The sequence below is a fragment of the Alligator mississippiensis genome, chromosome 11 (genome assembly GCF_030867095.1).
Source record: "Alligator mississippiensis isolate rAllMis1 chromosome 11, rAllMis1, whole genome shotgun sequence".
NCBI classification, from domain to species: Eukaryota; Metazoa; Chordata; order Crocodylia; family Alligatoridae; genus Alligator; species Alligator mississippiensis.
The window spans coordinates 57133389-57146788 of NC_081834.1; positions in this window are offsets into that span (position 1 = coordinate 57133389).

Consider the following 13400-nt stretch of genomic DNA (forward strand, 5'->3'; position numbering starts at 1 on the left):
ATCGAGATGGCAGGCATCAACTGGCTGACCCCTGGTGCCCATGGACACAACTGTGTGCCAGGGCTCAGGGCAGAAGGGGGGAAAATCGGGGACCAGGGAGCAGCCACGCTGCACTTACCTCCCAACAACAGCCAGCAGGGGAGGGGAGCAGGAAGAGGAAGAGAAGGGGTTGCAGCGCCCCACTGCAGCAGGAAGGCCTTCGATACGATATCCCACCCCATACTGGTGAACAAGTTAAGAGGCTGTGACTTGAATGACTGCATGGTCCAGTGGGTGGCGAATTGGCAAGAGGGTCGTACCCAGAAAGTCGTAGCGGATGGGTCGGTATTGACCTGGAAGGGTGTGGGCAGTGGGGTCCCGCAGGGCTCGGTCCTTGGACTGATATTCTTCAATGTCTTCATCAGCAACTTGGGCGAGGGAGTGAAGTGTACTGTCCAAGTTTGCGGATGACACAAAGCTATGGGGAGAAGTGGACATACCGGAGGGCAGGGAACAACTACAAGCAGACCTGGATAGGTTGGACAAATGGGCAGAAAACAACAGAATGCAGTTCAACAAGGAGAAATGCAAAGTGCTGCACCTAGGGAGGAAAATTGTCCAGCACACCTACAGCCTAGGGAATGACCTGCTGGGTGGCATGGAAGCAGAAAGGGATCTTGGAGTCATAGAGGACTCCAAGATGAACATGAGTCGTCAGTGTGACGAAGTCATCAGGAAAGCTAATGGCACTTTATCGTGCATCAGCAGATGCATGACGAACAGAACCAAGGAAGTGATACTTCCCCTCTATCGAGCGCTGGTCAGACCGCAGTTGGAATGCTGCGTGCAATTTTGGGTGCCGCACTTCAAGAGGGATGTGGATAACATGGAGAGGGTCCAGAGAAGGGCCACTCGTATGGTTAATGGCTTGCAGGCCAAGCCCTATGAAGAGAGACTAGGGCACCTGGACCTCTTCAGCCTCCGCAAGAGAAGGTTGAGAGGCGACCTTGTGGCTGCCTATAAGTTCATCACGGGGGCACAGAAGGGAATTGGTGAGGTTTTATTCACCAAGGCGCCCCTGGGGGTTACAAGAAATAATGGCCATAAGCTAGCAGAGAGCAGATTTAGACTGGATATTAGAAAGAACTTCTTCACAGTTCGAGTGGCCAAAGTCTGCAACAGGCTCCCAAGGGAGGTGGTGCTCTCCCCTACCCTGGGGGTCTTCAAGAGGAGGTTAGATAGGCATCTAGCTGGGGTCATCTAGACCCAGCACTCTTTCTTGCCTATGCAGGGGGTCGGACTCGATGATCTATTGAGGTCCCTTCTGACCCTAACATCTATGAATCTATGTGGTTTATAATCCAAAATAAAAACAATATAAAAGTGTAACCCTGGGCGTGACACTATACGTGCCCTCACCTGAATAATGGGATCCTGGGGTACCCGGTAGCCAGTGGCCCTGCCCAGACCCCCTGGGAAGCTGCTGCAGTGCCCCAAGCAGAGAGCCTCCCTGTACAATCAAGCACCCTTGCAGACAGTTCTCAAACTATTTACAAGATTTAATTATTTACATCATAATAAATAATCATTAAATAAACACATGGATATACTGTCTAATAAACCCTCAAGAACTTATATACATAGTCTCTCACTTGCACACGGTGTACTGGGGATCCCGTGTGCACTGCCTCTGGCGGGGTATCTCAGGGAGCGGGACTGTCTGTGTCCCTGCACGTGGTCTGTGGACGCTCCCTGGCACTGGTGTCCGTCTCCGTGCTTCTGGGGTCTCCGGGCAGCAAGCAGCAACTCTGCAGTTCCTGCAAGACAGCCTTCCCTGCCTTTGCCCCCTTCCCTGGTTCTGCTGTGAGCAGTGTCTGGGCTCCAGGCTGTAGCAACCCTCCTGCCCCACACAGCCTCACAGCCCCAGCAAATGCAGCCCCTCCCTAGGCTTTGCTTGCCCCTGGGGCCCCTCGCCCCTCGGGGAAACTAGGGCAGACTCCGGCAGTCCCCCGTCCCCCTGGCTCTGCTGTGCTCACCCAGCCACACAGGCTGCAGTCAGGTCTCTTCAGACTTGGGCTCTCCACACCAGCAGTCCCTGCCTGCTCCTGCCACCCAGCTTCTCCACTCTGCTCCTGCAGGCCTCTCCCAGGGGCTCTCCGAGGGACCACTGCGCGGAGACTCTCAATCCGGTCTCCAGCCTGTCCCTCAGCCCCCTCTCTCTCTTGTTCCCCCCCTGTGGGAAAACTGCTCCCCCTTTTATCCAAGCCTCTCAGACAATCCCAGCTCAGGGCCCTTCCCAGGCTTTTGCTAACAGCTCTTTCAAACTGTGCTGGGGTTACATCACCCCTCCCACTCCCAACAGGGCTGCTTCCAAACAGTTTCACTTGCCCTCAGAGCCAACAGTGTCCCCTCGGGGACAAACTCTGTCTCTGCCAGGCAGCTCTTCCCATTCTGTTCAGGTGGGTCCATTTTTTAAAGGCTGCTACAAAAGCAACAATGAAATAATACCAAACACTTGACTAAAATAAACACTGTCGCATAACGAAAGAAGCATAATGCAAGTCAACAGATCAGATGTGGAAAAGATATCAGCCAGAGTGGAAACTAATCAAAGGTGGAGGGATGTGTCTTGGCAGGAGACACCTGCGCAGTGTTTTGCAGCCTCTGCCACTCGCTGCCTTACTGGGGCAGGCGGGAGGGGAGGGAGGAGGGAGCAGGGGTTCCTCAGTGCATCTGAGAGGCTGCGAGAGAGACTTGCAGCTCAGCTGGGCACGACCGTCGCTGCAGCCGAGCACAGAGCGGAGCAGGGCAGGGAGAGCTGCTGCCACCAGTCTGGGCTCCTCTTTGTCCTCCCAGCCACAGCCTCCCTGGGATGTGAAGGAAAGGTGCCCTCCGCTCCACTGCTGCCCACCTCGTTGCCCCGGTGGCCGTGTGTGCCCGTGCCGCCTCCCGTCCCCAACAGCACATGAGAAGTGGCTTCCTCGTGACTTGGGGCCTCTCCAAAGATTTGGAGAGCTCTGAATCAATTCAGTCCTTTTAATTGGTCCCCTGATTCGATTTGGATTTGGAGATTCGAGTATCGAATCGGGCTGAATCTCCTCTGAATTGAATCACCACCCAAACCTTCACACAGCCCTAATGTCTGGGAAAACCCGGACGCATGATAACCCTAGGAATGCAAATATGATTCACCAGATAAACCCAGAAATTTCAAAGATGAATCCATAGCATCAAAACCATTCTGACCTGCTGCAGTCTTTCTGAGCTTTATGCAACTGAGGAATCACTCTATTTTTCTGTAATCAAAAAATGAGCAAAGGGTAAAAGCTGGCATTTTCCAAAAAGATGCCTTGAATCTAGCAAAGGGTTCTTGGAGTTTAAACGAGTCAGTACCATTGGCCTAAACACAGATCCACAGTCTTTACTCAGGGTCTTCTGTGAATACCTGAGGAAGTCCTATAACTACAATTCATAATCTTTCCATTTCCCCAATGGAAAATATGCCAGTGAGGTGGTGTTATTCAGCAGTGTATAAGCTCTTCCCTCTGCCTCCCGTTTTGATATTTGATTCCCCCTACAAAGCCTCAAACAGTGGGTAGATGGCTGGAGTGGATGCTAGGAGAAGGAGCGGTATTGGCAAATACAGCCTCCCATTGTTCAGTTGTTGGTTCAACTCAAGGAGACCCCAAGAAGAACTTTCAGGATCATTGCACTGAGAGTCCTGTTGCTGCAAGACATCATCTAGCCATGCCTGGCTTGCCAGCCTTCTAATGGCAAGGAGAGCTGTGCTGGAGAGAAGCAATATTTATCCTCAACACGTAACTGCTCACAGCATGTTCCAACATTACCACCCCTTAACATGCCACACATTTAGTACAGGCTAAGAATAATGTGTAGCTTCACCCATAGTTAGACACTTCAGTCTGAAGTCAAGCAGAAGGCAGGGCAGACTTGCACATTACAGACTAAGTAAATTAGAGATGCATCTAGTGCAAGCTTTCCTGAGCTGGAGCTCACCTCACCAGATAAGAAGATAAGAACTGCCATTTACTGAGACAAACCACAGGTCCATCTAGCCCAGTCTCCTGTCACACAGCAGCAGAGAGTGGATCCTGAAAGGGAGTGTGGACAGAATCTGACCAGGGTTTTTCCCACTGTTCCTCTCTCACTTGCAGCTTCCAGCATTTAAGGTCTGGAAAGTTTTGATTCAGAGGCTATACCCCTAACTCCCATACTCAATAGCTAAGGATGCTCCTTTCGTCCAAGAACATATCCAATCCCTTTTTAGATCTGGCTAAACTGTCAACTTCCACCACATCTGGTGGCAATGGGTCTCACACTTTAATGAGATGCTGGGTAGAAAAGAAACTCCTTTTGCTCATTTTAAAACTTGATCTCTACTAGTTTCATGTTGTGACCCCTAGTTCCTGTATTGGGAGACAGAGTCAATAATAAATCCCTATTGATTTTCTCTTCACTGTTTAATATTTGGTAAACCCTTCTCATGTTCCCCCTCAAGTGTCTCTTTTCTTAACTGAACAGGCCTGGCCTCTTTAGTCTATCCTTGTAAGGAGACTAAAAAGACTCTCATCATCACTGTTGCCCTTCTCTGGAACTTCTGTAGCTCTTCTAGATCCTTTTTAAGGTGTAGGGGACACAATTGGGCACAGTATTTGAGGTGTGGAAACATGAATTTATGAAGGGACACCCTGATACTTTCATTATTCCCCTTCATATACTGTGAAAGGATGTAAACACACCAGTGTGGAACATGGAGAGAGAGATTTGCGTATAAAGATGGAAAACGGTGGGGGAGAGAAGACAGTGATGAGACAGGCAAACAAGCAATGATTTTTTACTTTACTCGGGTCTCTCTTCATGCGAGGTTTGCATTCCAAAAAACCTCGCATAAAGCAAATTCACATAAAGTGAATTCATTATTACATGCATAGCAACATTGCATAAGATCGAATTTTTCTCACGCAAACCAAATTTCTGGTATAGTTTCATAGTTCGTAGGGTCAGAAGGGACCAGAGCAGATCATCAAGTCCAACCCCTTGCCATGGGCAGGAAAGAGTGCTGGGGTCAAATGACCCCAGCAAGGTGTCTATCTAGCCTTCTTTTGAAGACCCCCAGGGTAGGAGCCAGCACCATTTCTCTTGGAAGTTGGTTCCAGATCCTAGCCACCCTGACAGTGAAGTAGCACCTCCTGATATCTAGCCTGAATTATCTACTCTCAGTCAACTTATGGCCGTTATTCCTTGTTACTCCTGGTAGTACTCGGGGGAACAGGGACTCCCCCATTGCCTGCTGGTCTCCCTTGGCCAGTTTATAAACAGTCACCAGATCCCCTCTCAGCCTTCTCCAGTGGAGGCTGAACAAGTTCAGGCCTCGTAGCCTCTCCTCGTAGGGCCTACCCTGCTGCCCCCTGATCATGCGAGTGGCCCTCCTCTGCACCCTCTCCATGTTGTCCACATCCCTCCTGAAGTGCGGCGCCCAGGACTGGACACAGTACTCCACCTGCAGCCTGACCAGTGTCACATAGAGGGGGAGGATCACCTCCTTGGACCTGCTTGTGATGAATCTGTGGATGCATGACAAGGTGTGGTTGGCTTTCCTGACTGCATCCCCACATTGGCAGCCCACGTTCATCTTGGAGTCTATAATGACTCCAAGATCCTTTTCTGCCGCTGTGCTGATGAGAAGGGAGTTCCCCAGCCTGTAGGTATGCTGCTCGTTCTTTCTCCATAGGTGCAGTACCCTGCAGTTGTCAGTACTGAATCCATCTTATTCTCATCCAACCACCCCTGTAACCTATCCAGATCCAATTGCAGCCTGTCCCTCCCTTCTAGCATGCCCACTTCTCCCCACATCTTAGTGTCATCTGTGAATTTGAACAGGGTGCTTTTCACCCCCTCATTCAAGTCACTGATGAAGATGTTGAACAGTGCAGGCCCAAGGACCGAGCCCTGGGGGACCCCACTGCCTACATCCCTCCAGGTCGAAAATGACCCGTCCACCACCACTCTCTGGGTGCGGCCCTCCAGCCAATTGGTCATCCATCTGACTGTGTAGGCATTGACACCACACACGATCTCCTAATTTTTTAATGAGATTGAGGTGAGAGACAGTGTCAAAGGCCTTCCTAAAGTCCAGAAAGACTATGTCCACCATGACACCTGCATCCAGTGATTTTGTGACCTGGTCATAGAAGGCCACCAGGTTGGTCTGAGAGGACCTGCCTCTAATGAACCCATGTTGGTTGCCCCTAAGCATAACCTCCCCTGCTTGCCCCTCGCAGATGTGCACCTGGATAATTTTCTCAAAGAGCTTCCCCAGGACTGAGGTAAGACTAACAGTCCTATAATTTCCTGGGTCCTCCTTCCTCCCTTTTTTGAAAATGGGGACCACATTGGCCCTTTTCCAGTCCTCTGGCACCTCACCAGAGCACCACAAGTGCTCATAAAGCTGTGTCAGGGGTCCTGAATGACCTCTGCTAATTCCCTCAGCACTCTGGAGTGGAGATCGTCAGGACCAGCTGATTTGAACATGTGTAGTCCCACCAGAAGTTCCCTGACTAGGTCCTCTCTGACCCTGGGCCTGGCTGCACTCCCCTGGGACCATCGGAGATCCCAGTGAGGGGGATGACCTGGTCCCTGCTCAGAAAAATGGAGGCAAAGAAATTGTTAAATAAGTAAGCTTTGTCATCTGGTGAGACCACCAGATTTCCAGGCATGTCCTGCAGAGGCCCCACGTTATCCGGTACCTTCTTTTTACCCCCTATGTATTTAAAAAAGGATGTCTTGTTATCCTTGATCCGGGTTGGTAGTGCCAGTTCCATCTCCGCCTCAGCCTTCCTGACCAGCCCCCTACAATCTCAAGCAACCGAGGTATAGTCCTCCCTGGTGATGGCCCCTCCCTTCCTTTGGGTGTATGCCTCCCTCTTAGCTTTGAGACATTCCTGGATGCTTTTGGTGACCCATGGGGGCTTTTGAGCACTCCACCCCCCTTTGATCCATGTTGGGATTGCCACCCTTTGGGCTTTGAGAAGTCTCCTTCAGGAACAACCACTCTTCTTGGACTCCCAACTCCCCACCCCCCCAGGACCTCAGTGCCTCCCCGACTAGTGTCCTTAGCTCATTGAAGTCTGCCCTCCTGAAGTCCAGGGCTGCTGCCTTGCTGCAGGCCTTTGCCACCCCGCGCTGGATGGTGAATTCCAGTAGGCAATGATCGCTATCGCCCAGGTGATCAAGCACCTGCAGTCCCCTCACCAGGTCATTGCTTATGACCAGGACCAGGTCTAACAAGGCATTTCCCCTGGTGGGACTGTGCACCTCCTGGGTTAGATGGAGGTACTGTAACACAGCTAGGAACCTATGTGAGCGGTCAGATCTGGCTGACTGCTCTTCCCAGAAAATGTCCAGAAAGTTTAGGTCACCCATGATGACCACATCCTTTGACTTAACTGCCTCCACGAGCTGACCTGAGAATTCCCGGTCCAGCTCTTCTCCCTGGTTGGGTGGTCTGTAGTAGACCCCCACCGTTAAGTCCCTTTCCACCCAACCCCCTTGTATTCTGGTATAAATAAAGCTGTCGCATATAAGCAACTTCACACAAAACAAATTTGCAGGAGAGCCCCGAGTGTACTCAGACTAAGTCTTAGCTTGCTAAAGCAACACCCCATCCACGCCATTCCTGTACACTTTTCTCCCAACTTCCATCAGTCTATCTGTCCATCTGCCTTTAGCTCAGGGCAGAGAAGCAGCTTCATTCCTGCTTAAAGCAGCTAGCAAGAGATTTCAGCCTGACAGCAGTTATATCCCCCATGTTTCTATCCAGAGACCAACTCCTTTGTAATAAAGGTGACTTAAAAATTATTGTCAGCCGTACTTTGTAATAAAGGTGACTTAAAAATTATTGTCAGTCATACTCCAGTACACCCCATGGACCGAACATGGCCTTCCTAAACAAACCACTCACAATGACTTGTTAAGGGCTGCTCTGACATGAATTGACACACATGAGGCTGCAATTTCTGCCTTTAGGCACAAGAGGGAGGAATTGTACAGGTTTTGCATCACAGAAGGCAGGAAGGAGATTGAAAGATGCAGGAGCAGAGCTAGCGATGGCTGGGGCAAGTCTAGGCTGGGAGATGGACAGAGATGAGGCTGCAGCATCTGTCCTTGGATGTTTGGACAAAGCAAGGCAGCCCCAGCTTGGGCTGCTCCAGACCCCTTAGCCGAAGGGCTAGAGGCTGAGAGCGAGGAGTTGTGAGGGGTGCTCTAGGGTGGGCTATGAAACTGGGCTGTTTGTGCCCGCACGAGCTGCCACAGGAACATTTCTGGACAAACAATAAAGGAGCCAATTCCCCTCTTACCTACTGCAGGACAGGGCACTCAGACGGAGCTGTCAGGGAAGCCGCTGGGCTGCCCTGGCACCGCTGTGCAGGGCCAGGTACTGTTATCTCCTGTGGGATTTACAAGAACAGACATGAGAACCTACAAGAACTGCCATTTACTGGGTCAGACCATAGGTCCATCTTGCCCACTCTTCAGTGTCGCACCAGGGCAGAGAGCAAATGCTGAAAGGGAGAGTGAACTGGGCATGACCAGGGTTTTTTCGCATCTTTCCTCTTTCATTGCAGCCTCCAGCATTTTACGTTCCTAACACTTCCTGTTATCCCTGCCCTGCTGTGATGCCACGTTGGGCAAGGAGGAAGGAGAACCGAGGAGAGGTGCAGCTTCTTCCCTTCAGTCGGCCTCACCCTGCCCCTCAGCAGAAGCCTCCGGCAGACGTGCCACTGCTCTAATGTCTCTGAGAGCATTTGCAGTGTTGCCTGCTGAATAACAAAGCCAGGAAGGGAGCAGGGCTTGGATTCAGGCTTTGGCCCTGTCCCCAGCAAGGCAAGAGTTAGCCCACTGCTGTTTATCCAGTGACTATTATATGTGAGGAAGCCACTGGGGCCAGAGCGCTCTCCCATCAGATCAGCATCCAACTCGGAGATGAAACGTCCATCTGGCCTGCTCCCCGCCTCTAGGCTTCCCAGAGGGCCAGCTTCAAGAGGAGGGCTAGGCAGGCCCTTGGTATGGCTTATGCTGTGGCTGAGAGATTACAGTACTGAGCAGAAAAGTAGGAGATGCAGATTCAATCCCCCTCAAGATGAATGGGGGGCTAGGACCTAGGCCTCCTCCCCCATGGGTAAGTGCTCAGCCCCTAGGTTACTGGATTGAAAGACAGGAGAACCTTCCTCCTCTGGTGTCAACCATTTGCTGATCATGGTTTGCCTGTGACTAAAGTGTTGGGACCTACCCAGCCTCATGTGCACGTCTAAGCAATCCTCCTCCAACCTGGAGCCTAGCCAGGCCACAGCCTCCTGAGGCACTCAGCAGCCATAACTACCTAGAGTCGAAACTGTGCAAAAATTGCTGTAACCTGTCATGTAGGCATGTAAAGGTTACATTAGCTTTAGTCCCAAGTGATGGGGAGCTAACTGTGGAGATCATCAGAGACAAAGTGAAGGGAGTTGGATGTATGGGAGCTCATCAGGCTAAAGCCAGAGGCAGAATAAGGTTAAGATTCAACTCAAAACATGGGGTTAAATAGCCCTGGTAAGTTTGTCCACACTTGGATGGCACCCTGGGCTACAGATATGTTTGGGCCAAGATGACGGGGTGTGGCCTGGGGATGTCAGTGAAGTCGCACTGCATTTGCCAGTAGAAACACTCGGGAATTCATTTTCCTTCTGTAACAGAGCCATGTTACAGTCATTGCAAAGCCATGCTGACTGCCAAGTACTTATTTAACAACCAAGGTTTCCATGGGACTGAAAGCAAACATACCAGACAGAGGAACCCAGCCAGAGCTAGACCAGCTGAGGTCAACCAGCGAGCACGTGACAGAAGGAACTGAACTCAGGGCTTCCGAGCTTTGCTCACCCCCTTCCTCAAGGGCAATGTGTCATATAGGTACATATTAATGCTATTAGCTTCAGCCCCAAGTGGGCTGGGAAATAACTGTGAATACCATCAGAGACAAGATGAGGGGACTTGAATGTATGGGAGCTGATCAGGGTAAAAGCCAGAAGCAGCGTACAGTTAAGATTAGCCTCAACTTAATGGGTAAAACAGCCCTGATTGGTTTGTCTACACTTGGATGACACCCTGGGTTACAGGCACATCTGAGCTAAATTGAGGAGGTGTGGCCTGGGGCTTGGCGACACATAGTGGGTGCACACGGTTGCACAAGCACCCCTTGAGCATGGTGGTACACCCCTTGCAAAAAGGTCACCACTTACCACCCCCTGCCACCACTGACACCACCAGCAACGTCTCTGGGCGATCTGCAATCACCACTGGCTACCACCAATGCTGCTCGTGGCATCTGTGGGTGATTGCCAACTGCTGGTCAGTGCTTGCCACCCCTACCACTAACAGCACCGTGGCTGCCTGCGGGAGCTCCCCGCTTACCACTGCTACACTCCTGCCGCCAACAGTGCTGCCATAGCGCGGGAGCTCACCATGCCCCCCAGCCTCCAGGGGCATGCGGCATTCATGGGCCTGGGGATGTCAGTGAAGTCACACTAGATTGACAGTGGAACCACCTGGGAATGCACAGAATCATCGAATCGTGGAATCATAAAAATTAAGGGCTGAAAGGACCTCAAGGATAATCAGATCCAACCCTCCTGCTCTGGGCAGGAATACAGCTGAGATCAAATGATCCCAGCAAGGTGTCTGTCCAGTCTCTTCCTGAAGACTTCCAAGTTTAGGGACTGCACCACCTCCCTGGGAGGTCTATTCCAGATTCTGGTCACCCTTACCATAAAGAAGTTCTTCCATACATCCAACCCCAAACCATCCTCTAACAGTTTATGGCCATTGCTTCTTGTCATCCTCTGGGGTGCCTTAGTGTACAGTTTTTCTCCCAGTTCTCAGTATTCACCCCTTACATACTTACAGATGGCCCCTCAGTCTTCTCTTCCCCAGGCTGAACAGTACCAAATCCCTTTGTCTTTCCTCATAAGGTTTGTCCTCCAGGCCCTTAATCATTCTTGTGGCCCTTCTCCGTGCCCTTTCAAGATTCTCCACATCTTTTTTGTAGTGCAGTGCCCAGAACTGGACACAGTCCTCCAACTGGGGTCTGAGTAGAGAGGAAGTATCACTTCTTTAGCCCTGGTCATGACGCATTGGCTAATGCATTCCAGTATGCTATTCGCCCTGTTGACTACAGTGCCACACTGGCGACTCATGTTCATCCTCTGATTGGCCGTTACCACAAAGTCCCTTTCAGCCATCATGCTGGCCAGGACAGCTCCTCCTAACCTATATTCAAGTAACTGATTCCTCCACCCTAGGTTTTCTCACTTTTCTCCTGTAACAGAGCCAGGCTCTGTTGTTTGCAAAGTCAAGTGTTTATCTACCAGCCAAAATTTCCATGGGACTGAAAGCAAATACTCATAGCAGACATGGGACCCCAGCCAGAGCTAGACCAGCCATGGTTGCGCAGCGAGCATGTGACAGAAGGAACTGAACGCAGGGCTTCCAAACTTTGCACACTTCCTTCCTCAACAGCAAACCCCCTCACTGTCAGAAATCTGGGCCTCACTTAAGGCTTGAATTTGCTTTCAGAATTTACTCAGAGTGGTAGGCCTCGCTGGGGCCTTGATTAATACATGCAGCTTACACAAAGGCTTTGCTAAAGTACTGGCCAGAGTAGGCCTTACCAGAAAACCTGACTGATATATGAACTCCTCACATAAACAAAACTTGGGATGTGGGCCAGATGTGCACTTCTGCCAAGAGATGGGAATGGGAGATGATGGTGCAAGATAGGATAGTCCAGTACCAGAATGATAAGGCTGGAATGGGAACACCCAAGTCAGAATGGGAAACAAACCCACGGTGTGAGATGGTTTGAGACATTTAAGATACAGATGAAATGCAATGCACAATATGTTTTGATCATTGCATAAGAGAATCAGAAGGCAGAAAAACTTTATAGCAGCCTGGGGGAGCCAGCATGGTGTGGCGCCAACTCCCTTGTCACAGGTACAAATGCCTTAATTTATGGTCTCATGTGCTTGTTAGCCACATTGTGTTAGGGCTGTGCTTGTTAGCAATAAACCTTGCCAAATCTTTGCCACTGAACTGAGCCTGTGGTTGTTTTTTAAGACAAGATTGGTATTGGAATCTCATGGCTACAACTTGTCTACATACCGCGGTTCCTGAAACTTCAACACTGACAACTCATCAATAACACACGATGAGGACAACAGCAGTGATGACACTGATAATCCCAGATGGCAAGTCACTGGGACCAAAAAAAAGGTAAGAGTTTGATAGGATATAAGCTTTACCACAATGCTTCTGTGTTAACAGTTTATGTTGCAATAATATTTTGTGCTTCAGTTTCCCGTCACTGGCTAACATATATAGCAGAGGTAGGCAACCCCCGGCATGGGTGCCAAAGTATGGCACTCAAAGGCAGTTGTTTGGTATACATGCCTCTGGGTGGATGGTGGGAAGGGGCCAGGGCTACATGGCAACAGCAAGGATTGGACCCCTCATGGCTCCCCCGTCATCCACCCCTGGCACACCAACATCTTACAGATTGAAGTTGTGGGTGTTTTCGGCACTCTGCCCAAAAATGTTGCTGACCCCTGTTATACAGGGTGAAAAGAATGGGTTAAAGTAGGAGTGTCAAACTCACCTCAGGCCCCAGGCAGGATCAGGACCATGGAGGCTCATCTTGGGCCAGATCTGTGGGCCAGCAGCAGCTGCGGTGGGTCTGCAATTCAGGTAGTGGCATTGGGCTTGGGGCAAATGTTGGCACAGGCAAAGGGACATAGCCCTTTGCCACCCTGCCACTGACAGCCATGTCTGTCGGTGTCCAGGGATCTTGAATTCTTTGGCACACTACACTCCTTAACAGCTGACACCTTGCTGGTTGTGGTCCATGGGCCAGATGTTTAACATCCCTGGTTTCAATACGTTTCTTTAGGAAAGAAGTCCTAAACAAATGATCTTCTCTTTGCCATACAGGCATATTCCACCCAGACCAAAACCAGACAGAAACCAGGCCTCATCAAAGACGTTCCTTCCACAGAACTTCTGACAGAAAACTGGGATTGTCCCGGACCAGTTCCCCCCACCCCCAACCAAAAACATCTGCTTTCCTTAGACATCTTCATGGCCGCATCAAAGGTTCAGGTACTGCACAAGAAGAACTTTGGTGCTGAAATTACCACAGGACTTGTGCTTTGATGGCCATGCAGAAGCATGGAATGAGAAGGTTGGAAGGGCTCTTGAGAGGCCATCTTGTTCAACCCCCTAGTCACAGCAAGATGATCCATGTCTAGACCACCCAGGACAGTCATTTGCCTACCTTGAATGCTTCCAGCAACAAACACTACACACATCCT